The sequence below is a fragment of the Ascaphus truei genome, unplaced genomic scaffold (assembly GCF_040206685.1).
Source record: "Ascaphus truei isolate aAscTru1 unplaced genomic scaffold, aAscTru1.hap1 HAP1_SCAFFOLD_675, whole genome shotgun sequence".
Lineage (NCBI taxonomy): Eukaryota > Metazoa > Chordata > Amphibia > Anura > Ascaphidae > Ascaphus > Ascaphus truei.
Genome location: NW_027457008.1, coordinates 152,501 through 178,751, shown reverse-complemented (window position 1 = coordinate 178,751; position 26,251 = coordinate 152,501). Strand labels below are relative to the sequence as shown.

At 56.1% G+C, this 26,251-nt stretch overlaps 1 long non-coding RNA gene across 3 annotated transcripts; it reads right to left on the bottom strand.

Annotated features, from left to right (window-relative positions):
- Nucleotides 1-136: 136 nt before the first annotated feature.
- Nucleotides 137-22,158, bottom strand: LOC142485945 (uncharacterized). 3 transcript variants are annotated; one of them, XR_012798738.1, is made up of 4 exons: nucleotides 22,127-22,158; nucleotides 20,373-20,497; nucleotides 2,091-2,172; nucleotides 137-333 (listed from the first exon to the last, which is right to left on the bottom strand). It is a non-coding gene; the product is annotated as an uncharacterized LOC142485945 (long non-coding RNA). The 3 variants fall into 3 exon arrangements; XR_012798740.1 differs by lacking the exon at nucleotides 137-333 and adding an exon at nucleotides 695-753; XR_012798739.1 differs by lacking the exon at nucleotides 137-333 and adding an exon at nucleotides 835-893.
- Between the last annotated feature and the right edge of the window lie 4,093 nt (nucleotides 22,159-26,251).

Sequence of the window (26,251 nt, the reverse complement as noted above, 5' to 3'; positions counted from 1 at the left end):
GCCTTGTTTTGCCCTGTGACTGATCCCTTAAATATAAATGGTGTTAAAAGACCTGGTCTACCATGAAAGTCCTGTACTGTCCGGCAGTGCAATAGCGAGACAGAGAGAGCGCGGTGGGCGCCTGTGTCACTGACCTGTGAGCTCAGGGGGGACGGGCTCCCGAATTCCCAGCAGATCCGTCAGAATCTCTGTCTGCTCGATCAGAAGAGACTTTCGCTGCACCAGCTCTGGGAAATCCACCTCCCACACGCACAGCTTCCCTCGCACGGAGTCGTCCTCCGCACACGCCAGCCGGAAGTACAGCGTGTCATATCCACAGCCAAGGGACAGCACCTACAGGACAGTGACACACGCACACAGTGACACGTGTCACTATGCGAGCGCAGGCACACGCGCACAGTGACACACACAGCTTCCCTCGCACACGCCAGCCGGAAGTACAGGGCGTCATATCCACAGCCAAGGGACAGCACCTACAGGACAGTGACACACGCACACAGTGACACGTGTCACTATGCGAGCGCAGGCACACGCGCACAGTGACACACACAGCTTCCCTCGCACACGCCAGCCAGAAGTACAGGGCATCATATCCACAGCCAAGGGATAGCACCTACAGGACAGTGACACACGCACACAGTGACACGTGTCACTATGCGAGCGCAGGCACACGCGCACAGTGACACACACAGCTTCCCTCGCACACGCCAGCCGGAAGTACAGCGTGTCATATCCACAGCCAAGGGACAGCACCTACATGACAGTGACACACGCACACAGTGACACGTGTCACTATGCGAGCGCAGGCACACGCGCACAGTGACACACACAGCTTCCCTCGCACACGCTAGCCGGAAGTACAGGGCGTCATATCCACAGCCAAGGGACAGCACCTACAGGACAGTGACACAAAAACACACACATACAGGATATACCTTGACACACAGACACAGTGACACAAGGACGGAAAGCTCCTCCGCACACGCCATCCGGACGTACAGGGTGTCATATTTACAGCCCAGGGACAGCACCTACAGGACAGTGACACTCGCACAGTGACACGTGCACACAGTGACACGTGCACACGGTGACGCACACACAGTGACGCACAGACAGACACGCACACACAGTGACGCACAGACAGACACGCACACACAGTGACGCACAGACACGCACACATAGTGACGCACAGAGACGCACACACAGTGACGCACAGAGACGCACACACAGTGACGCACACACAGTGACGCACACACAGTGACGCACAGACAGAGACACGCACACACAGTGATGCACAGACAGAGACACGCACACACAGTGACGCACAGACAGAGACACGCACACACAGTGACGCACAGACAGAGACACGCACACACAGTGACGCACAGACAGAGACACGCACACACAGTGACGCACAGACAGAGACACGCACACACAGTGACGCACAGACAGAGACACGCACACACAGTGACGCACAGACAGAGACACCCACACACAGTGACGCACAGACAGAGACACGCACACACAGTGAAAAACAGACAGAGACACGCACACACAGTGCCGCACAGACAGAGACGCACACACAGTGACGCACAGACAGAGACACGCACACACAGTGACGCACAGACAGAGACACGCACACACAGTGACGCACAGACAGAGACACGCACACACAGTGACGCACAGACAGAGACACGCATACACAGTGACGCACAGACAGAGACACGCACACACAGTTACGCACAGACAGAGACACACACACAGTGACGCACAGACAGAGACACGCACACACAGTGACGCACAGACAGAGACGCACACACAGTGACGCACAGACAGAGACACACACACAGTGACGCACAGACAGAGACACGCACACACAGTGACGCACAGATAGAGACACGCACACACAGTGACGCAGACAGAGACACGCACACACAGTGACGCACAGACAGAGACACACACACAGTGACGCACAGACAGAGACGCACAGACAGAGACACACACACAGTGACGCACAGACAGAGATGCACAGACAGAGACACGCACACACAGTGACGCACAGACAGAGACACGCACACACGTTGACACACCTGTATGTAGTCGCAGTCTCGTGTAGCCTGTATAAACTCCCTCACACAAAAGCTAACAGCTTGAGAGCGCACACAGTATCCTCTGCAAGAGAGAGTGCAGCGTGTGAGCGCAGCGTGAGAGCGCACACAGTATCCTCTGCAAGAGAGAGCGCAGCGTGTGAGAGCGCACACAGTATCCTCTGCAAGAGAGAGCGCAGCGTGTGAGAGCGCACACAGTATCCTCTGCAAGAGAGAGCGCAGCGTGTGGGAGCGCACACAGTATCCTCTGCAAGAGAGAGCGCAGCGTGTGAGAGCGCACACAGTATCCTCTGCAAGAGAGAGAGCAGCGTGTGAGAGCGCGCACACAGTATCCACTGCAAGAGAGCGCAGCGTGTGAGCGCACACAGTATCCTCTGCAGGAGAGAGCGCAGCGTGTGAGCGCACACAGTATCCTCTGCAAGAGAGAGTGCAGCGTGTGAGAGCGCACACAGTATCCTCTGCAAGAGAGAGCGCAGCGTGTGAGAGCGCACACAGTATCCTCTGCAAGAGAGAGCGCAGCGTGTGAGAGCGCACACAGTATCCTCTGCAAGAGAGAGAGCAGCGTGTGAGAGCGCACACAGTATCCTCTGCAAGAGAGCGCAGCGTGTGAGCGCACACAGTATCCTCTGCAAGAGCGCGCAGCGTGTGAGCGCACACAGTATCCACTGCAAGAGAGCGCAGCGTGTGAGAGCGCGCACACAGTATCCTCTGCAAGAGAGTGCAGCGTGTGAGAGCCCAGCGTGTGAGAGCACACACAGTATCCTCTGCAAGAGAGAGTGCAGCGTGTGAGAGCGCACACAGTATCCTCTGCAAGAGAGCGCAGCGTGAGAGCGCACACAGTAACCTCTGCAAGAGAGAGCGCAGCGTGTGAGCGCACACAGTATCCTCTGCAAGAGAGCGCAGCGTGTGAGAGCGCACACAGTATCCTCTGCAAGAGAGAGCGCAGCGTGTGAGAGCGCACACAGTATCCTCTGCAAGAGAGAGCGCAGCGTGTGAGAGCGCACACAGTATCCTCTGCAAGAGAGAGCGCAGCGTGTGAGAGCGCACACAGTATCCTCTGCAAGAGAGAGAGCAGCGTGTGAGAGCGCACACAGTATCCTCTGCAAGAGAGAGCGCAGCGTGTGAACGCACACAGTATCCTCTGCAAGAGAGCGCAGCGTGTGAGCGCACACAGTATCCTCTGCAAGAGAGAGCGCAGCGTGTGAGCGCACACAGTATCCTCTGCAAGAGAGCGCAGCGTGTGAGAGCGCACACAGTATCCTCTGCAAGAGCGCGCAGCGTGTGAGTGCACACAGTATCCTCTGCAAGAGAGCGCAGCGTGTGAGAGCGCGCACACAGTATCCTCTGCAAGAGAGTGCAGCGTGTGAGAGCGCGCACACAGTATCCTCTGCAAGAGAGAGAGCAGCGTGTGAGAGCGCACACAGTATCCTCTGCAAGAGAGCGCAGCGTGAGAGCGCACACAGTAACCTCTGCAAGAGAGAGCGCAGCGTGTAAGCGCACACAGTATCCTCTGCAAGAGAGAGCGCAGCGTGTGAGAGCGCACACAGTATCCTCTGCAAGAGAGAGAGCAGCGTGTGAGAGCGCACACAGTATCCTCTGCAAGAGAGAGCGCAGCGTGTGAGAGCGCACACAGTATACTCTGCAAGAGAGAGAGCAGCGTGTGAGAGCGCACACAGTATCCTCTGCAAGAGAGAGCGCAGCGTGTGAACGCACAGTATCCTCTGCAAGAGAGCGCAGCGTGTGAGCGCACACAGTATCCTCTGCAAGAGAGCGCAGCGTGTGAGAGCGCGCACACAGTATCCTCTGCAAGAGAGTGCAGCGTGTGAGAGCGCAGCGTGTGAGAGCGCACACAGTATCCTCTGCAAGAGAGAGTGCAGCGCGTGAGAGCGCACACAGTATCCTCTGCAAGAGAGCGCAGCGTGAGAGCGCACACAGTAACCTCTGCAAGAGAGAGCGCAGCGTGTGAGCGCACACAGTATCCTCTGCAAGAGAGAGTGCAGCGTGTGAGAGCGCACACAGTATCCTCTGCAAGAGAGCGCAGCGTGAGAGCGAACACAGTAACCTCTGCAAGAGAGAGCGCAGCGTGTGAGCGCACACAGTATCCTCTGCAAGAGAGCGCAGCATGTGAGAGCGCACACAGTATCCTCTGCAAGAGAGAGCGCAGCGTTTGAGAGTGCACACAGTATCCTCTGCAAGAGAGAGCGCAGTAACCATCAGCGTGTGAGCGCAGCGTGTGAGAGCGCACACAGTATCCTCTGCAAGAGAGAGTGCAGCGTGTGAGAGCGCACACAGTATCCTCTGCAAGAGAGCGCAGCGTGAGAGCGCACACAGTAACCTCTGCAAGAGAGAGCGCAGCGTGTGAGCGCACACAGTATCCTCTGCAAGAGAGCGCAGCGTGTGAGAGCGCACACAGTATCCTCTGCAAGAGAGAGCGCAGCGTGTGAGAGTGCACACAGTATCCTCTGCAAGAGAGAGCGCAGCGTGTGAGAGCGCACACAGTATCCTCTGCAAGAGAGAGAGCGCAGCGTGTGAGCGCACACAGTATCCTCTGCAAGAGAGAGCGCAGCGTGAGAGAGCGCACACAGTATCCTCTGCAAGAGAGAGCGCAGCGTGTGAGAGCGCACACCGTATCCTCTGCAAGAGCGCGCAGCGTGTGAGAGCGCGCACACAGTATCCTCTGCAAGAGAGAGCGCAGCGTGAGAGAGCGCGCACACAGTATCCTCTGCAAGAGAGTGCAGCGTGTGAGAGCGCAGCGTGTGGGAGCGCACACAGTATCCTCTGCAAGAGAGAGCGCAGCGTGAGAGCGCACACAGTATCCTCTGCAAGAGAGAGCGCAGCGTGTGAGAGCGCGCACAGTATCCTCTGCAAGAGAGAGCGCAGCGTGTGAGAGCGCGCACAGTATCCTCTGCAAGAGAGAGCGCAGCGTGTGAGAGCGCACACAGTATCCTCTGCAAGAGAGCGCAGCGTGTGAGAGCGCACACAGTATCCTCTGCAAGAGAGCGCGCAGCGTGTGAGAGCGCACACAGTATCCTCTGCAAGAGAGAGAGCAGCGTGTGAGAGCGCACACAGTATCCTCTGCAAGAGAGAGCGCAGCGTGTGAGAACGCACACAGTATCCTCTGCAAGAGCGAGCAGCGTGTGAGCGCACACAGTATCCTCTGCAAGAGAGCGCAGCGTGTGAGAGCGCGCACACAGTATCCTCTGCAAGAGAGTGCAGCGTGTGAGAGCCCAGCGTGTGAGAGCACACACAGTATCCTCTGCAAGAGAGAGTGCAGCGTGTGAGAGCGCACACAGTATCCTCTGCAAGAGAGCGCAGCGTGAGAGCGCACACAGTAACCTCTGCAAGAGAGAGCGCAGCGTGTGAGCGCACACAGTATACTCTGCAAGAGAGCGCAGCGTGTGAGAGCGCACACAGTATCCTCTGCAAGAGAGAGCGCAGCGTGTGAGAGTGCACACAGTATCCTCTGCAAGAGAGAGCGCAGCGTGTGAGAGCGCGCACACAGTATCCACTGCAGGAGAGAGTGCAGCGTGTGAGAGCGCGCACACAGTATCCTCTGCAAGAGAGAGCGCAGCGTGTGAGAGCGCACACAGTATCCTCTGCAAGAGAGTGCAGCGTGTGAGAGCGCACACAGTATCCTCTGCAAGAGAGAGCGCACACAGTAACCTCTGCAAGAGAGAGCGCAGCGCGCACACAGTATCCTCTGCAAGAGAGAGCGCAGCGTGAGAGAGCGCACACAGTATCCTCTGCAAGAGAGAGCGCAGCGTGTGAGAGCGCACACAGTATCCTCTGCAAGAGAGAGCGCAGCGTGTGAGCGCACACAGTATCCTCTGCAAGAGAGAGCGCAGCGTGTGAGAGCGCACACAGTATCCTCTGCAAGAGAGAGCGCAGCGTGTGAGAGCGCACACAGTATCATCTGCAAGAGAGAGCGCAGCGTGTGAACGCACACAGTATCCTCTGCAAGAGCGCGCAGCGTGTGAGAGCGCACACAGTATCCTCTGCAAGAGAGAGCGCAGCGTGTGAGCGCACACAGTATCCTCTGCAAGAGAGCGCAGCGTGTGAGAGCGCACACAGTATCCTCTGCAAGAGAGCGCGCAGCGTGTGAGAGCGCACACAGTATCCTCTGCAAGAGAGAGAGCAGCGTGTGAGAGCGCACACAGAATCCTCTGCAAGAGAGAGCGCAGCGTGTGAGAACGCACACAGTATCCTCTGCAAGAGCGAGCAGCGTGTGAGCGCACACAGTATCCTCTGCAAGAGAGCGCAGCGTGTGAGAGCGCGCACACAGTATCCTCTGCAAGAGAGTGCAGCGTGTGAGAGCCCAGCGTGTGAGAGCACACACAGTATCCTCTGCAAGAGAGAGTGCAGCGTGTGAGAGCGCACACAGTATCCTCTGCAAGAGAGCGCAGCGTGAGAGCGCACACAGTAACCTCTGCAAGAGAGAGCGCAGCGTGTGAGCGCACACAGTATACTCTGCAAGAGAGCGCAGCGTGTGAGAGCGCACACAGTATCCTCTGCAAGAGAGAGCGCAGCGTGTGAGAGTGCACACAGTATCCTCTGCAAGAGAGAGCGCAGCGTGTGAGAGCGCGCACACAGTATCCACTGCAGGAGAGAGTGCAGCGTGTGAGAGCGCGCACACAGTATCCTCTGCAAGAGAGAGCGCAGCGTGTGAGAGCGCACACAGTATCCTCTGCAAGAGTGCAGCGTGTGAGAGCGCACACAGTATCCTCTGCAAGAGAGAGCGCACACAGTAACCTCTGCAAGAGAGAGCGCAGCGCGCACACAGTATCCTCTGCAAGAGAGAGCGCAGCGTGAGAGAGCGCACACAGTATCCTCTGCAAGAGAGAGCGCAGCGTGTGAGAGCGCACACAGTATCCTCTGCAAGAGAGAGCGCAGCGTGTGAGCGCACACAGTATCCTCTGCAAGAGAGAGCGCAGCGTGTGAGAGCGCACACAGCATCCTCTGCAAGAGAGAGCGCAGCGTGTGAGAGCGCACACAGTATCCTCTGCAAGAGAGAGCGCAGCGTGTGAGAGCGCACACAGTATCCTCTGCAAGAGAGAGCGCAGCGTGTGAGAGCGCACACAGTATCATCTGCAAGAGAGAGCGCAGCGTGTGAACGCACACAGTATCCTCTGCAAGAGCGCGCAGCGTGTGAGAGCGCACACAGTATCCTCTGCAAGAGAGAGCGCAGCGTGTGAGCGCACACAGTATCCTCTGCAAGAGAGCGCAGCGTGTGAGAGCGCACACAGTATCCTCTGCAAGAGAGAGTGCAGCGTGTGAGAGCGCACACAGTATCCTCTGCAAGAGAGCGCAGCGTGAGAGCGCACACAGTAACCTCTGCAAGAGAGAGCGCAGCGTGTGAGAGCGCACACAGTAACCTCTGCAAGAGAGAGCGCAGCGTGCGAGAGCGCACACAGTAACCTCTGCAAGAGAGAGCGCAGCGTGTGAGCGCACACAGTATCCTCTGCAAGAGAGCGCAGCGTGTGAGAGCGCACACAGTATCCTCTGCAAGAGAGAGCGCAGCGTGTGAGAGCGCACACAGTATCCTCTGCAAGAGAGAGCGCAGCGTGTGAGAGTGCACACAGTATCCTCTGCAAGAGAGAGCGCAGCGTGTGAGAGCGCACACAGTATCCTCTGCAAGAGAGTGCGGCGTGTGAGAGCGCACACAGTATCCTCTGCAAGAGAGAGCGCAGCGTGTGAGAGCGCACACACAGTATCCTCTGCAAGAGAGAGCGCAGCGTGTGAGAGCGCACACAGTATCCTCTGCAAGAGAGAGAGCAGCGTGTGAGAGCGCACACAGTATCCTCTGCAAGAGAGAGCGCAGCGTGTGAGAGCGCACACAGTATCCTCTGCAAGAGAGAGCGCAGCGTGCGAGAGCGCGCACAGTATCCTCTGCAAGAGAGAGCGCAGCGTGTGAGAGCGCACACAGTATCCTCTGCAAGAGAGAGAGCAGCGTGTGAGCGCACACAGTATCCTCTGCAAGAGAGAGCGCAGCGTGTGAGAGCGCACACAGTATCCTCTGCAAGAGAGAGTGCAGCGTGTGAGAGCGCGCACACAGTATCCTCTGCAAGAGAGAGCGCAGCGTGAGAGAGCGCACACAGTATCCTCTGCAAGAGAGAGCGCAGCGTGTGAGCGCACACAGTATCCTCTGCAAGAGAGAGAGCAGCGTGTGAGCGCAGCGTGTGAGAGCGCACACAGTATCCTCTGCAAGAGAGAGTGCAGCGTGTGAGAGCGCACACAGTATCCTCTGCAAGAGAGCGCAGCGTGTGAGAGCGCACACAGTATCCTCTGCAAGAGAGCGCAGCGTGTGAGAGCGCACACAGTATCCTCTGCAAGAGAGCGCAGCGTGTGAGAGCGCACACAGTATCCTCTGCAAGAGAGAGTGCAGCGTGTGAGAGCGCACACAGTATCCTCTGCAAGAGAGCGCAGCGTGAGAGCGCGCACACAGTATCCTCTGCAAGAGAGAGCGCAGCGTGTGAGAGCGCGCACACAGTATCCTCTGCAAGAGAGCGCAGCGTGTGAGAGCGCACACACAGTATCCTCTGCAAGAGAGAGCACAGCGTGTGAGAGCGCACACACAGTATCCTCTGCAAGAGAGAGAGCAGCGTGTGAGAGCGCGCACACAGTATCCTCTGCAAGAGAGAGCGCAGCGTGTGAGAGCGCACACAGTATCCTCTGCAAGAGAGCGCAGCATGTGAGAGCGCACACAGTATCCTCTGCAAGAGAGAGCGCAGCGTGTGAGAGCGCACACAGTATCCACTGCAAGAGAGCGCAGCGTGTGAGAGCGCACACAGTATCCTCTGCAAGAGAGAGCGCAGCGTGTGAGAGCACAGCGTGTGAGAGCCCAGCGTGTGAGAGCCCAGCGTGTGAGAGCCCAGCGTGTGAGAGCCCAGCGTGTGAGAGCCCAGCGTGTGAGAGCGCACACAGTATCCTCTGCAAGAGAGCGCAGCGTGTGAGAGCGCACACAGTATCCTCTGCAAGAGAGAGTGCAGCGTGTGAGAGCGCACACAGTATCCTCTGCAAGAGAGAGCGCAGCGTGTGAGTGCACACAGTATCCTCTGCAAGAGAGAGCGCAGCGTGTGAGAGCGCACACAGTATCCTCTGCAAGAGAGCGCAGCGTGTGAGAGCGCGCACACAGTATCCTCTGCAAGAGAGAGTGCAGCGTGTGAGAGCGCACACAGTATCCTCTGCAAGAGAGAGCGCAGCGTGTGAGCGCACACAGTATCCTCTGCAAGAGAGCGCAGCGTGTGAGAGCGCACACAGTATCCTCTGCAAGAGAGCGCAGCGTGTGAGAGCGCACACAGTATCCTCTGCAAGAGAGAGCGCACACAGTATCCTCTGCAAGAGAGAGCGCAGCGTGTGAGAGCGCGCACAGTATCCTCTGCAAGAGAGAGCGCAGCGTGTGAGCGCACACAGTATCCTCTGCAAGAGAGAGCGCAGCGTGTGAGAGCGCGCACAGTATCCTCTGCAAGAGAGAGCGCAGCGTGTGAGCGCACACAGTATCCTCTGCAAGAGAGAGCGCAGCGTGTGAGAGCGCGCACACAGTATCCTCTGCAAGAGAGTGCAGCGTGTGAGAGCCCAGCGTGTGAGAGCGCACACAGTATCCTCTGCAAGAGAGAGTGAAGCGTGTGAGAGCGCACACAGTATCCTCTGCAAGAGAGCGCAGCGTGAGAGCGCACACAGTATCCTCTGCAAGAGAGCGCAGCGTGAGAGCGCACACAGTATCCTCTGCAAGAGAGAGCGCAGCGTGTAAGCGCACACAGTATCCTCTGCAAGAGAGAGCGCAGCGTGTGAGAGCGCACACAGTATCCTCTGCAAGAGAGAGCGCAGCGTGTGAGAGCGCGCACACAGTATCCTCTGCAAGAGAGAGTGCAGCGTGTGAGAGCGCACACAGTATCCTCTGCAAGAGAGAGCGCAGCGTGTGAGAGCGCACACAGTATCCTCTGCAAGAGAGCGCAGCGTGTGAGCGCACACAGTAACCTCTGCAAGAGAGAGCGCAGCGTGCGAGAGCGCGCACACAGTATCCTCTGCAAGAGAGAGCGCAGCGTGAGAGAGCGCACACAGTATCCTCTGCAAGAGAGAGCGCAGCGTGTGAGAGCGCACACAGTATCCTCTGCAAGAGAGAGAGCAGCGTGTGAGCGCACACAGTATCCTCTGCAAGAGAGAGCGCAGCGTGTGAGAGCGCACACAGTATCCTCTGCAAGAGAGAGCGCAGCGTGTGAGAGCGCACACAGTATCCTCTGCAAGAGAGAGCGCAGCGTGTGAGAGCACACAGTATCCTCTGCAAGAGAGCGCAGCGTGTGAGAGCGCACACAGTATCCTCTGCAAGAGAGAGTGCAGCGTGTGAGCGCACACAGTATCCTCTGCAAGAGAGCGCAGCGTGTGAGAGCGCGCACACAGTATCCTCTGCAAGAGAGAGCGCAGCGTGTGAGAGCGCACACAGTATCCTCTGCAAGAGAGAGCGCAGCGTGTGAGAGCGCGCACACAGTAACCTCTGCAAGAGAGCGCAGCGTGTGAGAGTGCACACAGTATCCTCTGCAAGAGAGAGCGCAGCGTGTGAGAGCGCGCACACAGTATCCTCTGCAAGAGAGAGCGCAGCATGTGAGCGCACACAGTATCCTCTGCAAGAGAGAGCGCAGCGTGTGAGAGCGGACACAGTATCCTCTGCAAGAGAGAGTGCAGCGTGAGAGCGCACACAGTATCCTCTGCAAGAGAGAGCGCAGCGTGTGAGAGCGCACACAGTATCCTCTGCAAGAGAGAGTGCAGCGTGTGAGAGCGCACACAGTATCCTTTGCAAGAGAGAGCGCAGCGTGTGAGCGCACACAGTATCCTCTGCAAGAGAGCGCAGCGTGTGAGAGCGCACACAGTATCCTCTGCAAGAGAGAGCGCAGCGTGTGAGAGCGCACACAGTATCCTCTGCAAGAGAGAGCGCAGCGTGTGAGAGCGCACACAGTATCCTCTGCAAGAGAGCGCAGCGTGTGAGCGCACACAGTATCCTCTGCAAGAGAGAGCGCAGCGTGTGAGAGCGCACACACAGTATCCTCTGCAAGAGAGTGCAGCGTGTGAGAGCGCAGCGTGTGAGAGCGCACACAGTATCCTCTGCAAGAGAGAGTGCAGCGCGTGAGAGCGCACACAGTATCCTCTGCAAGAGAGAGCGCAGCGTGTGAGAGCGCGCACAGTATCCTCTGCAAGAGAGAGCGCAGCGTGTGAGAGCGCGCACACAGTATCCTCTGCAAGAGAGTGCAGCGTGTGAGAGCGCAGCGTGTGAGAGCGCAGCGTGTGAGAGCGCACACAGTATCCTCTGCAAGAGAGAGTGCAGCGTGTGAGAGCGCACACAGTATCCTCTGCAAGAGAGCGCAGCGTGAGAGCGCACACAGTATCCTCTGCAAGAGAGCGCAGCGTGAGAGCGCGCACACAGTATCCTCTGCAAGAGAGCGCAGCGTGTAAGCGCACACAGTATCCTCTGCAAGAGAGAGCGCAGCGTGTGAGAGCGCACACAGTATCCTCTGCAAGAGAGAGCGCAGCGTGTGAGCGCACACAGTATCCTCTGCAAGAGAGCGCAGCGTGTGAGAGCGCACACAGTATCCTCTGCAAGAGAGAGCGCAGCGTGTGAGAGCGCACACAGTATCCTCTGCAAGAGAGAGCGCAGCGTGTGAGAGCGCACACAGTATCCTCTGCAACAGAGCGCAGCGTGAGAGCGCACACAGTATCCTCTGCAAGAGAGAGAGCAGCGGGTGAGCGCACACAGTATCCTCTGCAAGAGAGCGCAGCGTGTGAGAGCGCACACAGTATCCTCTGCAAGAGAGAGCGCAGCGTGTGAGAGCGTGCACACAGTATCCTCTGCAAGAGAGTGCAGCGTGTGAGAGCGCACACAGTATCCTCTGCAAGAGAGAGCGCAGCGTGCGAGAGCGCGCACACAGTATCCTCTGCAAGAGAGAGCGCAGCGTGTGTGAGCGCACACAGTATCCTCTGCAAGAGAGAGCGCAGCGTGTGAGAGCGCACACAGTATCCTCTGCAAGAGAGAGCGCAGCGTGTGAGAGCGCACACAGTATCCTCTGCAAGAGAGAGCGCAGCGTGTGAGAGCGCAGCGTGTGAGAGCGCAGCGTGTGAGAGCGCAGCGTGTGAGAGCGCAGCGTGTGAGAGCGCAGCGTGTGAGAGCGCAGCGTGTGAGAGCGCAGCGTGTGAGAGCGCAGCGTGTGAGAGCGCAGCGTGTGAGAGCGCACACAGTATCCTCTGCAAGAGAGTGCAGCGTGTGAGAGCGCACACAGTATCCTCTGCAAGAGAGAGCGCAGCGTGTGAGAGCGCACACAGTATCCTCTGCAAGAGAGCGCAGCGTGTGAGAGCGCGCACACAGTATCCTCTGCAAGAGAGAGAACAGCGTGTGAGAGCGCACACAGTATCATCTGCAAGAGAGCGCAGCGTGTGAGAGCGCACACAGTATCCTCTGCAAGAGAGCGCAGCGTGTGAGAGCGCACACAGTATCCTCTGCAAGAGAGTGCGGCGTGTGAGAGCGCACACAGTATCCTCTGCAAGAGAGAGCGCAGCGTGTGAGAGCGCACACAGTATCCTCTGCAAGAGAGTGCGGCGTGTGAGAGCGCACACAGTATCCTCTGCAAGAGAGAGCGCAGCGTGTGAGAGCGCACACACAGTATCCTCTGCAAGAGAGAGCGCAGCGTGTGAGAGCGCACACAGTATCCTCTGCAAGAGAGAGAGCAGCGTGTGAGAGCGCGCACAGTATCCTCTGCAAGAGAGAGCGCAGCGTGTGAGAGCGCACACAGTATCCTCTGCAAGAGAGAGCGCAGCGTGCGAGAGCGCGCACAGTATCCTCTGCAAGAGAGAGCGCAGCGTGTGAGAGCGCACACAGTATCCTCTGCAAGAGAGAGAGCAGCGTGTGAGCGCACACAGTATCCTCTGCAAGAGAGAGCGCAGCGTGTGAGAGCGCACACAGTATCCTCTGCAAGAGAGAGTGCAGCGTGTGAGAGCGCGCACACAGTATCCTCTGCAAGAGAGAGCGCAGCGTGAGAGAGCGCACACAGTATCCTCTGCAAGAGAGAGCGCAGCGTGTGAGCGCACACAGTATCCTCTGCAAGAGAGAGAGCAGCGTGTGAGCGCAGCGTGCGAGAGCGCACACAGTATCCTCTGCAAGAGAGAGTGCAGCGTGTGAGAGCGCACACAGTATCCTCTGCAAGAGAGCGCAGCGTGTGAGAGCGCACACAGTATCCTCTGCAAGAGAGCGCAGCGTGTGAGAGCGCACACAGTATCCTCTGCAAGAGAGCGCAGCGTGTGAGAGCGCACACAGTATCCTCTGCAAGAGAGTGCAGCGTGTGAGAGCGCACACAGTATCCTCTGCAAGAGAGCGCAGCGTGTGAGAGCACGCACACAGTATCCTCTGCAAGAGAGAGCGCAGCGTGTGAGAGCGCACACACAGTATCCTCTGCAAGAGAGAGCACAGCGTGTGAGAGCGCACACACAGTATCCTCTGCAAGAGAGAGAGCAGCGTGTGAGAGCGCGCACACAGTATCCTCTGCAAGAGAGAGCGCAGCGTGTGAGAGCGCACACAGTATCCTCTGCAAGAGAGCGCAGCGTGTGAGAGCGCACACAGTATCCTCTGCAAGAGAGAGCGCAGCGTGTGAGAGCGCACACAGTATCCACTGCAAGAGAGCGCAGCGTGTGAGAGCGCACACAGTATCCTCTGCAAGAGAGAGCGCAGCGTGTGAGAGCCCAGCGTGTGAGAGCCCAGCGTGTGAGAGCCCAGCGTGTGAGAGCCCAGCGTGTGAGAGCCCAGCGTGTGAGAGCGCACACAGTATCCTCTGCAAGAGAGCGCAGCGTGTGAGAGCGCACACAGTATCCTCTGCAAGAGAGAGTGCAGCGTGTGAGAGCGCACACAGTATCCTCTGCAAGAGAGAGCGCAGCGTGTGAGTGCACACAGTATCCTCTGCAAGAGAGAGCGCAGCGTGTGAGAGCGCACACAGTATCCTCTGCAAGAGAGCGCAGCGTGTGAGAGCGCGCACACAGTATCCTCTGCAAGAGAGAGTGCAGCGTGTGAGAGCGCACACAGTATCCTCTGCAAGAGAGAGCGCAGCGTGTGAGCGCACACAGTATCCTCTGCAAGAGAGCGCAGCGTGTGAGAGCGCACACAGTATCCTCTGCAAGAGAGCGCAGCGTGTGAGAGCGCACACAGTATCCTCTGCAAGAGAGAGCGCACACAGTATCCTCTGCAAGAGAGAGCGCAGCGTGTGAGAGCGCGCACAGTATCCTCTGCAAGAGAGAGCGCAGCGTGTGAGCGCACACAGTATCCTCTGCAAGAGAGAGCGCAGCGTGTGAGAGCGCGCACAGTATCCTCTGCAAGAGAGAGCGCAGCGTGTGAGCGCACACAGTATCCTCTGCAAGAGAGAGCGCAGCGTGTGAGAGCGCGCACACAGTATCCTCTGCAAGAGAGTGCAGCGTGTGAGAGCCCAGCGTGTGAGAGCGCACACAGTATCCTCTGCAAGAGAGAGTGAAGCGTGAGAGCGCACACAGTATCCTCTGCAAGAGAGCGCAGCGTGAGAGCGCACACAGTATCCTCTGCAAGAGAGCGCAGCGTGAGAGCGCACACAGTATCCTCTGCAAGAGAGAGCGCAGCGTGTAAGCGCACACAGTATCCTCTGCAAGAGAGAGCGCAGCGTGTGAGAGCGCACACAGTATCCTCTGCAAGAGAGAGCGCAGCGTGTGAGAGCGCGCACACAGTATCCTCTGCAAGAGAGAGTGCAGCGTGTGAGAGCGCACACAGTATCCTCTGCAAGAGAGAGCGCAGCGTGTGAGAGCGCACACAGTATCCTCTGCAAGAGAGCGCAGCGTGTGAGCGCACACAGTAACCTCTGCAAGAGAGAGCGCAGCGTGCGAGAGCGCGCACACAGTATCCTCTGCAAGAGAGAGCGCAGCGTGAGAGAGCGCACACAGTATCCTCTGCAAGAGAGAGCGCAGCGTGTGAGAGCGCACACAGTATCCTCTGCAAGAGAGAGAGCAGCGTGTGAGCGCACACAGTATCCTCTGCAAGAGAGAGCGCAGCGTGTGAGAGCGCACACAGTATCCTCTGCAAGAGAGAGCGCAGCGTGTGAGAGCGCACACAGTATCCTCTGCAAGAGAGAGCGCAGCGTGTGAGAGCACACAGTATCCTCTGCAAGAGAGCGCAGCGTGTGAGAGCGCACACAGTATCCTCTGCAAGAGAGTGCAGCGTGTGAGCGCACACAGTATCCTCTGCAAGAGAGCGCAGCGTGTGAGAGCGCACACAGTATCCTCTGCAAGAGAGTGCGGCGTGTGAGAGCGCACACAGTATCCTCTGCAAGAGAGAGCGCAGCGTGTGAGAGCGCACACAGTATCCTCTGCAAGAGAGTGCGGCGTGTGAGAGCGCACACAGTATCCTCTGCAAGAGAGAGCGCAGCGTGTGAGAGCGCACACACAGTATCCTCTGCAAGAGAGAGCGCAGCGTGTGAGAGCGCACACAGTATCCTCTGCAAGAGAGAGAGCAGCGTGTGAGAGCGCGCACAGTATCCTCTGCAAGAGAGAGCGCAGCGTGTGAGAGCGCACACAGTATCCTCTGCAAGAGAGAGCGCAGCGTGCGAGAGCGCGCACAGTATCCTCTGCAAGAGAGAGCGCAGCGTGTGAGAGCGCACACAGTATCCTCTGCAAGAGAGAGAGCAGCGTGTGAGCGCACACAGTATCCTCTGCAAGAGAGAGCGCAGCGTGTGAGAGCGCACACAGTATCCTCTGCAAGAGAGTGCAGCGTGTGAGAGCGCGCACACAGTATCCTCTGCAAGAGAGAGCGCAGCGTGAGAGAGCGCACACAGTATCCTCTGCAAGAGAGAGCGCAGCGTGTGAGCGCACACAGTATCCTCTGCAAGAGAGAGAGCAGCGTGTGAGCGCAGCGTGTGAGAGCGCACACAGTATCCTCTGCAAGAGAGAGTGCAGCGTGTGAGAGCGCACACAGTATCCTCTGCAAGAGAGCGCAGCGTGTGAGAGCGCACACAGTATCCTCTGCAAGAGAGCGCAGCGTGTGAGAGCGCACACAGTATCCTCTGCAAGAGAGCGCAGCGTGTGAGAGCGCACACAGTATCCTCTGCAAGAGAGAGTGCAGCGTGTGAGAGCGCACACAGTATCCTCTGCAAGAGAGCGCAGCGTGTGAGAGCACGCACACAGTATCCTCTGCAAGAGAGAGCGCAGCGTGTGAGAGCGCACACACAGTATCCTCTGCAAGAGAGAGCACAGCGTGTGAGAGCGCACACACAGTATCCTCTGCAAGAGAGAGAGCAGCGTGTGAGAGCGCGCACACAGTATCCTCTGCAAGAGAGAGCGCAGCGTGTGAGAGCGCACACAGTATCCTCTGCAAGAGAGCGCAGCGTGTGAGAGCGCACACAGTATCCTCTGCAAGAGAGAGCGCAGCGTGTGAGAGCGCACACAGTATCCACTGCAAGAGAGCGCAGCGTGTGAGAGCGCACACAGTATCCTCTGCAAGAGAGAGCGCAGCGTGTGAGAGCGCAGCGTGTGAGAGCCCAGCGTGTGAGAGCCCAGCGTGTGAGAGCCCAGCGTGTGAGAGCGCACACAGTATCCTCTGCAAGAGAGCGCAGCGTGTGAGAGCGCACACAGTATCCTCTGCAAGAGAGAGTGCAGCGTGTGAGAGCGCACACAGTATCCTCTGCAAGAGAGAGCGCAGCGTGTGAGTGCACACAGTATCCTCTGCAAGAGAGAGCGCAGCGTGTGAGAGCGCACACAGTATCCTCTGCAAGAGAGCGCAGCGTGTGAGAGCGCGCACACAGTATCCTCTGCAAGAGAGAGTGCAGCGTGTGAGAGCGCACACAGTATCCTCTGCAAGAGAGAGCGCAGCGTGTGAGCGCGCACACAGTATCCTCTGCAAGAGAGAGCGCAGCGTGTGAGCGCACACAGTATCCTCTGCAAGAGAGCGCAGCGTGTGAGAGCGCACACAGTATCCTCTGCAAGAGAGCGCAGCGTGTGAGAGCGCACACAGTATCCTCTGCAAGAGAGAGCGCACACAGTATCCTCTGCAAGAGAGAGCGCAGCGTGTGAGAGCGCGCACAGTATCCTCTGCAAGAGAGAGCGCAGCGTGTGAGCGCACACAGTATCCTCTGCAAGAGAGAGCGCAGCGTGTGAGAGCGCGCACAGTATCCTCTGCAAGAGAGAGCGCAGCGTGTGAGCGCACACAGTATCCTCTGCAAGAGAGAGCGCAGCGTGTGAGAGCGCGCACACAGTATCCTCTGCAAGAGAGTGCAGCGTGTGAGAGCCCAGCGTGTGAGAGCGCACACAGTATCCTCTGCAAGAGAGAGTGAAGCGTGTGAGAGCGCACACAGTATCCTCTGCAAGAGAGCGCAGCGTGAGAGCGCACACAGTATCCTCTGCAAGAGAGCGCAGCGTGAGAGCGCACACAGTATCCTCTGCAAGAGAGAGCGCAGCGTGTAAGCGCACACAGTATCCTCTGCAAGAGAGAGCGCAGCGTGTGAGAGCGCACACAGTATCCTCTGCAAGAGAGAGCGCAGCATGTGAGAGCGCGCACACAGTATCCTCTGCAAGAGAGAGTGCAGCGTGTGAGAGCGCACACAGTATCCTCTGCAAGAGAGAGCGCAGCGTGTGAGAGCGCACACAGTATCCTCTGCAAGAGAGCGCAGCGTGTGAGCGCACACAGTAACCTCTGCAAGAGAGAGCGCAGCGTGCGAGAGCGCGCACACAGTATCCTCTGCAAGAGAGAGCGCAGCGTGAGAGAGCGCACACAGTATCCTCTGCAAGAGAGAGCGCAGCGTGTGAGAGCGCACACAGTATCCTCTGCAAGAGAGAGAGCAGCGTGTGAGCGCACACAGTATCCTCTGCAAGAGAGAGCGCAGCGTGTGAGAGCGCACACAGTATCCTCTGCAAGAGAGAGCGCAGCGTGTGAGAGCGCACACAGTATCCTCTGCAAGAGAGAGCGCAGCGTGTGAGAGCGCACACAGTATCCTCTGCAAGAGAGTGCAGCGTGTGAGAGCGCAGCGTGTGAGAGCGCGCACACAGTAACCTCTGCAAGAGAGCGCAGCGTGTGAGAGCGCACACAGTATCCTCTGCAAGAGAGAGCGCAGCGTGTGAGAGCGCGCACACAGTATCCTCTGCAAGAGAGAGCGCAGCGTGTGAGCGCACGCAGTATCCTCTGCAAGAGAGAGCGCAGCGTGTGAGAGCGGACACAGTATCCTCTGCAAGAGAGAGTGCAGCGTGAGAGCGCACACAGTATCCTCTGCAAGAGAGAGCGCAGCGTGTGAGAGCGCACACAGTATCCTCTGCAAGAGAGAGTGCAGCGTGTGAGAGCGCACACAGTATCCTTTGCAAGAGAGAGCGCAGCGTGTGAGCGCACACAGTATCCTCTGCAAGAGAGCGCAGCGTGTGAGAGCGCACACAGTATCCTCTGCAAGAGAGAGCGCAGCGTGTGAGAGCGCACACAGTATCCTCTGCAAGAGAGAGCGCAGCGTGTGAGAGCGCACACAGTATCCTCTGCAAGAGAGCGCAGCGTGTGAGCGCACACAGTATCCTCTGCAAGAGAGAGCGCAGCGTGAGAGCGCACACACAGTATCCTCTGCAAGAGAGTGCAGCGTGTGAGAGCGCACACAGTATCCTCTGCAAGAGAGAGTGCAGCGCGTGAGAGCGCACACAGTATCCTCTGCAAGAGAGAGCGCAGCGTGTGAGAGCGCGCACAGTATCCTCTGCAAGAGAGAGCGCAGCGTGTGAGAGCGCGCACACAGTATCCTCTGCAAGAGAGTGCAGCGTGTGAGAGCGCAGCGTGTGAGAGCGCAGCGTGTGAGAGCGCACACAGTATCCTCTGCAAGAGAGCGCAGCGTGAGAGCGCACACAGTATCCTCTGCAAGAGAGCGCAGCGTGAGAGCGCGCACACAGTATCCTCTGCAAGAGAGAGCGCAGCGTGTAAGCGCACACAGTATCCTCTGCAAGAGAGAGCGCAGCGTGTGAGAGCGCACACAGTATCCTCTGCAAGAGAGAGCGCAGCGTGTGAGCGCACACAGTATCCTCTGCAAGAGAGCGCAGCGTGTGAGAGCGCACACAGTATCCTCTGCAAGAGAGAGCGCAGCGTGTGAGAGCGCACACAGTATCCTCTGCAAGAGAGAGCGCAGCGTGTGAGAGCGCACACAGTATCCTCTGCAAGAGAGCGCAGCGTGAGAGCGCACACAGTATCCTCTGCAAGAGAGAGCAGCGGGTGAGCGCACACAGTATCCTCTGCAAGAGAGCGCAGCGTGTGAGAGCGCACACAGTATCCTCTGCAAGAGAGAGCGCAGCGTGTGAGAGCGCGCACACAGTATCCTCTGCAAGAGAGTGCAGCGTGTGAGAGCGCACACAGTATCCTCTGCAAGAGAGAGCGCAGCGTGCGAGAGCGCGCACACAGTATCCTCTGCAAGAGAGAGCGCAGCGTGTGTGAGCGCACACAGTATCCTCTGCAAGAGAGAGCGCAGCGTGTGAGAGCGCACACAGTATCCTCTGCAAGAGAGAGCGCAGCGTGTGAGAGCGCACACAGTATCCTCTGCAAGAGAGAGCGCAGCGTGTGAGAGCGCAGCGTGTGAGAGCGCAGCGTGTGAGAGCGCAGCGTGTGAGAGCGCAGCGTGTGAGAGCGCAGCGTGTGAGAGCGCAGCGTGTGAGAGCGCACACAGTATCCTCTGCAAGAGAGTGCAGCGTGTGAGAGCGCACACAGTATCCTCTGCAAGAGAGAGCGCAGCGTGTGAGAGCGCACACAGTATCCTCTGCAAGAGAGCGCAGCGTGTGAGAGCGCGCACACAGTATCCTCTGCAAGAGAGAGAACAGCGTGTGAGAGCGCACACAGTATCATCTGCAAGAGAGCGCAGCGTGTGAGAGCGCACACAGTATCCTCTGCAAGAGAGCGCAGCGTGTGAGAGCGCACACAGTATCCTCTGCAAGAGAGCGCAGCGTGTGAGAGCGCAGCGTGTGAGAGCGCAGCGTGTGAGAGCGCAGCGTGTGAGAGCACATAGTACCTTCAGGAAGAGTGAGCACTCACCCGTGGATAAGCGTGAGTGCGCACTCACCCGTGGATGAACGTGTGAGTGATCACTCACCCGTGGGTGAGCGTGTGAGTGATCACTCGCCCGTGGGTGAGCGTGTGAGTGAGCACTCACCCGTGGATGAGCGTGTGAGTGAGCACTCACCCGTGGATGAGCATGTGAGTGAGCACTCACCCGTGGATGAGCGTGTGAGTGAACACTCACCCGTGGATGAGTGTGTGAGTGAGCGAGCACTCACCTGTGGATGAGTGGGGATCTCCGACACCTTCGATTTACAAAGTATTTCTGGAATTGGTCTGGGAAATACCCCAGCGATGCAGCAGAAACCTTACTCAGAGTACTGCAGTCATTAGTACTCTGCACCTGCACAGACACAGACATTACTCAGAGTACTGCAGTCATTAGTACTCTGCAATGTGTGTGTAGTTGTGTTACTGTGTGTGTATATTACACTGCAGTGTGCGTTACTGTGTGTGTAGTTGTATTACTGTGTGTGTATATTACACTGCAGGGTTCGTTACTGTGTGTATATTACACTGCAGTGCGTGTGTAGTTGTGTTAATGTGTGTAGGTGTGTTAATGTGTGTAGGTGTGTTAATGTGTGTAGGTGTGTTAATGTGTGTAGGTGTGTTAATGTGTGTAGGTGTGTTAATGTGTGTAGGTGTGTTAATGTGTGTAGGTGTGTTAATGTGTGTAGGTGTGTTACTGTGTTAATGTGTGTAGGTGTGTTACTGTGTTAATGTGTGTTACTGTGTTAATGTGTGTTACTGTGTTAATGTGTGTAGGTGTGTTACTGTGTTAATGTGTGTAGGTGTGTTACTGTGTTAATGTGTGTTACTGTGTTAATGTGTGTTACTGTGTTAATGTGTGTTACTGTGTTAATGTGTGTTAATGTGTGTTAATGTGTGTTAATGTGTGTTAATGTGTGTTAATGTGTGTTAATGTGTGTTACTGTGTGTGTTACTGTGTGTGTTACTGTGTGTGTTACTGTGTGTGTGTGTGTGTGTGTGTGTGTGTGTGTGTGTGTGTGTGTGTGTGTGTGTGTGTGTGTGTGTGTGTGTGTGTGTGTGTGTGTGTGTGTGTGTGTGTGTGTGTGTGTGTGTGTGTGTGTGTGTGTGCAGTTGTGTTCAAGTGTGTGTAATGGCACTGTGTGTATATTACACTGCAGTGTGTAGTTGTGTTACTGGGTATAGTTAGTGTGTGTGTTACTGTGTATGTATATATTACACGCTGTTGGTGCTGCCGCTTCTCCATGCTGGTGCTGTGTGTGTTACTGTGTATGTATAGTTGTGTAACTGTGTGTGTGTGTGTGTGTTACTGTGTATGTATAGTTGTGTTACTGTGTGTGTGTGTGTTACTGTGTATGTATAGTTGTGTTACTGTGTGTGTATATATATTACACGCTGCTGGTGCTGCCGCTTCCCCATGCTGTGTGTTACTGTGTGTGTGTTACTGTGTATGTATAGTTGTGTTACTGTGTGTATATATATTACACGCTGCTGGTGCTGGTGCTGGTGCTGCCGCTTCCCCATGCTGTGTGTTACTGTGTGTATGTGTGTTACTGTGTATGTATAGTTGTGTTACTGTGTGTATATTACACGCTGCTGGTGCTGCCGCTTCTCCATGCTGCTATGTGTGTTATTGTGTGTGTATGTATAGTTGTGTTACTGTGTGTGTATATTACACGCTGCTGGTGCTGCCGCTTCTCCATGCTGGTGTGTGTGTGTGTGTGTGTGTGTGTGTGTGTGTGTGTGTGTGTGTGTGTGTGTGTGTGTGTGGTGAGCCTGGCACTGTGTGTGTGTGTGTGTGTGTGTTACTGTGTGTGTGTGTGTGTGTGTATATATTACACGCTGCTGGTGCTGCCGCTTCTCCATGCTGCTATGTGTGTTACTGTGTGTGTATAGTTGTGTTACTGTGTGTATATATTACACGCTGCTGGTGCTGCCGCTTCTCCATGCTGCTGCTGTGTGTGTGTGTTACTGTGTGTGTTACACGCTGCCGGTGCTGCCGGTGCTGCCGCTTCTCCATGCTGCTGTGTGTTACTGTGTATGTATAGTTGTGTTACTGTGTGTGTATATATTACACGCTGCTGGTGCTGCCGCTTCTCCATGCTGCTGAGTGTGTGTGTATAGTTGTGTTACTCTGTGTGTATATTACACGCTGCTGGTGCTGCCGCTTCTCCATGCTGGTGTGTGTGTGTGTGTGTGTGTGTGTGTGTGTGTGTGTGTGTGTGTGTGTGTGTGTGTGTGTGTGTGTGTGTGGTGAGCCTGGCACTGTGTGTGTGTGTGTGTGTGTGTGTGTATATTACACGCTGCTGGTGCTGCCGCTTCTCCATGCTGTTGTGTGTGTGTGTGTGTATAGTTGTGTTACTGTGTGTGTATATTACACGCTGCTGGTGCTGCCGCTTCTCCATGCTGTTGTGTGTGTGTGTGTATAGTTGTGTTACTGTGTGTGTATATTACACGCTGCTGGTGCTGCCGCTTCTCCATGCTGTTGTGTGTGTGTGTGTGTATAGTTGTGTTACTGTGTGTGTATATTACACGCTGCTGGTGCTGCCGCTTCTCCATGCTGTTGTGTGTGTGTGTATAGTTGTGTTACTGTGTGTGTATATTACACGCTGCTGGTGCTGCCGCTTCTCCATGCTGTTGTGTGTGTGTGTGTGTATAGTTGTGTTACTGTGTGTGTATATTACACGCTGCTGGTGCTGCCGCTTCTCCATGCTGCTATGTGTGTTACTGTGTGTGTATAGTTGTTTTACTGTGTGTGTATAGTTGTGTTACTGTGTGTATATATTACACGCTGCTGGTGCTGCCGCTTCTCCATGCTGTTGTGTGTGTGTGTGTGTGTATAGTTGTGTTAGTGTGTGTGTATAGTTGTGTTACTGTGTGTATATATTACACGCTGCTGGTGCTGCCGCTTCTCCATGCTGCTATGTGTGTTACTGTGTATGTGTGTTACTGTGTGTGTGTGTGTATAGTTGTGTTACTGTGTGTATATATTACACGCTGCTGGTGCTGCCGCTTCTCCATGCTGCTATGTGTGTTACTGTGTATGTGTGTTACTGTGTGTGTGTGTGTGTATAGTTGTGTTACTGTGTGTATATATTACACGCTGCTGGTGCTGCCGCTTCTCCATGCTGCGTGTGAGAGCGGACACAGTATCCTCTGCAAGAGAGAGTGCAGCGTGAGAGCGCACACAGTATCCTCTGCAAGAGAGAGCGCAGCGTGTGAGAGCGCACACAGTATCCTCTGCAAGAGAGAGTGCAGCGTGTGAGAGCGCACACAGTATCCTTTGCAAGAGAGAGCGCAGCGTGTGAGCGCACACAGTATCCTCTGCAAGAGAGCGCAGCGTGTGAGAGCGCACACAGTATCCTCTGCAAGAGAGAGCGCAGCGTGTGAGAGCGCACACAGTATCCTCTGCAAGAGAGAGCGCAGCGTGTGAGAGCGCACACAGTATCCTCTGCAAGAGAGCGCAGCGTGTGAGCGCACACAGTATCCTCTGCAAGAGAGAGCGCAGCGTGAGAGCGCACACACAGTATCCTCTGCAAGAGAGTGCAGCGTGTGAGAGCGCACACAGTATCCTCTGCAAGAGAGAGTGCAGCGCGTGAGAGCGCACACAGTATCCTCTGCAAGAGAGAGCGCAGCGTGTGAGAGCGCGCACAGTATCCTCTGCAAGAGAGAGCGCAGCGTGTGAGAGCGCGCACACAGTATCCTCTGCAAGAGAGTGCAGCGTGTGAGAGCGCAGCGTGTGAGAGCGCAGCGTGTGAGAGCGCACACAGTATCCTCTGCAAGAGAGCGCAGCGTGAGAGCGCACACAGTATCCTCTGCAAGAGAGCGCAGCGTGAGAGCGCGCACACAGTATCCTCTGCAAGAGAGAGCGCAGCGTGTAAGCGCACACAGTATCCTCTGCAAGAGAGAGCGCAGCGTGTGAGAGCGCACACAGTATCCTCTGCAAGAGAGAGCGCAGCGTGTGAGCGCACACAGTATCCTCTGCAAGAGAGCGCAGCGTGTGAGAGCGCACACAGTATCCTCTGCAAGAGAGAGCGCAGCGTGTGAGAGCGCACACAGTATCCTCTGCAAGAGAGAGCGCAGCGTGTGAGAGCGCACACAGTATCCTCTGCAAGAGAGCGCAGCGTGAGAGCGCACACAGTATCCTCTGCAAGAGAGAGCAGCGGGTGAGCGCACACAGTATCCTCTGCAAGAGAGCGCAGCGTGTGAGAGCGCACACAGTATCCTCTGCAAGAGAGAGCGCAGCGTGTGAGAGCGCGCACACAGTATCCTCTGCAAGAGAGTGCAGCGTGTGAGAGCGCACACAGTATCCTCTGCAAGAGAGAGCGCAGCGTGCGAGAGCGCGCACACAGTATCCTCTGCAAGAGAGAGCGCAGCGTGTGTGAGCGCACACAGTATCCTCTGCAAGAGAGAGCGCAGCGTGTGAGAGCGCACACAGTATCCTCTGCAAGAGAGAGCGCAGCGTGTGAGAGCGCACACAGTATCCTCTGCAAGAGAGAGCGCAGCGTGTGAGAGCGCAGCGTGTGAGAGCGCAGCGTGTGAGAGCGCAGCGTGTGAGAGCGCAGCGTGTGAGAGCGCAGCGTGTGAGAGCGCAGCGTGTGAGAGCGCACACAGTATCCTCTGCAAGAGAGTGCAGCGTGTGAGAGCGCACACAGTATCCTCTGCAAGAGAGAGCGCAGCGTGTGAGAGCGCACACAGTATCCTCTGCAAGAGAGCGCAGCGTGTGAGAGCGCGCACACAGTATCCTCTGCAAGAGAGAGAACAGCGTGTGAGAGCGCACACAGTATCATCTGCAAGAGAGCGCAGCGTGTGAGAGCGCACACAGTATCCTCTGCAAGAGAGCGCAGCGTGTGAGAGCGCACACAGTATCCTCTGCAAGAGAGCGCAGCGTGTGAGAGCGCAGCGTGTGAGAGCGCAGCGTGTGAGAGCGCAGCGTGTGAGAGCACATAGTACCTTCAGGAAGAGTGAGCACTCACCCGTGGATAAGCGTGAGTGCGCACTCACCCGTGGATGAACGTGTGAGTGATCACTCACCCGTGGGTGAGCGTGTGAGTGATCACTCGCCCGTGGGTGAGCGTGTGAGTGAGCACTCACCCGTGGATGAGCGTGTGAGTGAGCACTCACCCGTGGATGAGCATGTGAGTGAGCACTCACCCGTGGATGAGCGTGTGAGTGAACACTCACCCGTGGATGAGTGTGTGAGTGAGCGAGCACTCACCTGTGGATGAGTGGGGATCTCCGACACCTTCGATTTACAAAGTATTTCTGGAATTGGTCTGGGAAATACCCCAGCGATGCAGCAGAAACCTTACTCAGAGTACTGCAGTCATTAGTACTCTGCACCTGCACAGACACAGACATTACTCAGAGTACTGCAGTCATTAGTACTCTGCAATGTGTGTGTAGTTGTGTTACTGTGTGTGTATATTACACTGCAGTGTGCGTTACTGTGTGTGTAGTTGTATTACTGTGTGTGTATATTACACTGCAGGGTTCGTTACTGTGTGTATATTACACTGCAGTGCGTGTGTAGTTGTGTTAATGTGTGTAGGTGTGTTAATGTGTGTAGGTGTGTTAATGTGTGTAGGTGTGTTAATGTGTGTAGGTGTGTTAATGTGTGTAGGTGTGTTAATGTGTGTAGGTGTGTTAATGTGTGTAGGTGTGTTAATGTGTGTAGGTGTGTTACTGTGTTAATGTGTGTAGGTGTGTTACTGTGTTAATGTGTGTTACTGTGTTAATGTGTGTTACTGTGTTAATGTGTGTAGGTGTGTTACTGTGTTAATGTGTGTAGGTGTGTTACTGTGTTAATGTGTGTTACTGTGTTAATGTGTGTTACTGTGTTAATGTGTGTTACTGTGTTAATGTGTGTTAATGTGTGTTAATGTGTGTTAATGTGTGTTAATGTGTGTTAATGTGTGTTACTGTGTGTGTTACTGTGTGTGTTACTGTGTGTGTGTGTGTGTGTGTGTGTGTGTGTGTGTGTGTGTGTGTGTGTGTGTGTGTGTGTGTGTGTGTGTGTGTGTGTGTGTGTGTGTGTGTGTGTGTGTGTGTGTGTGTGCAGTTGTGTTCAAGTGTGTGTAATGGCACTGTGTGTATATTACACTGCAGT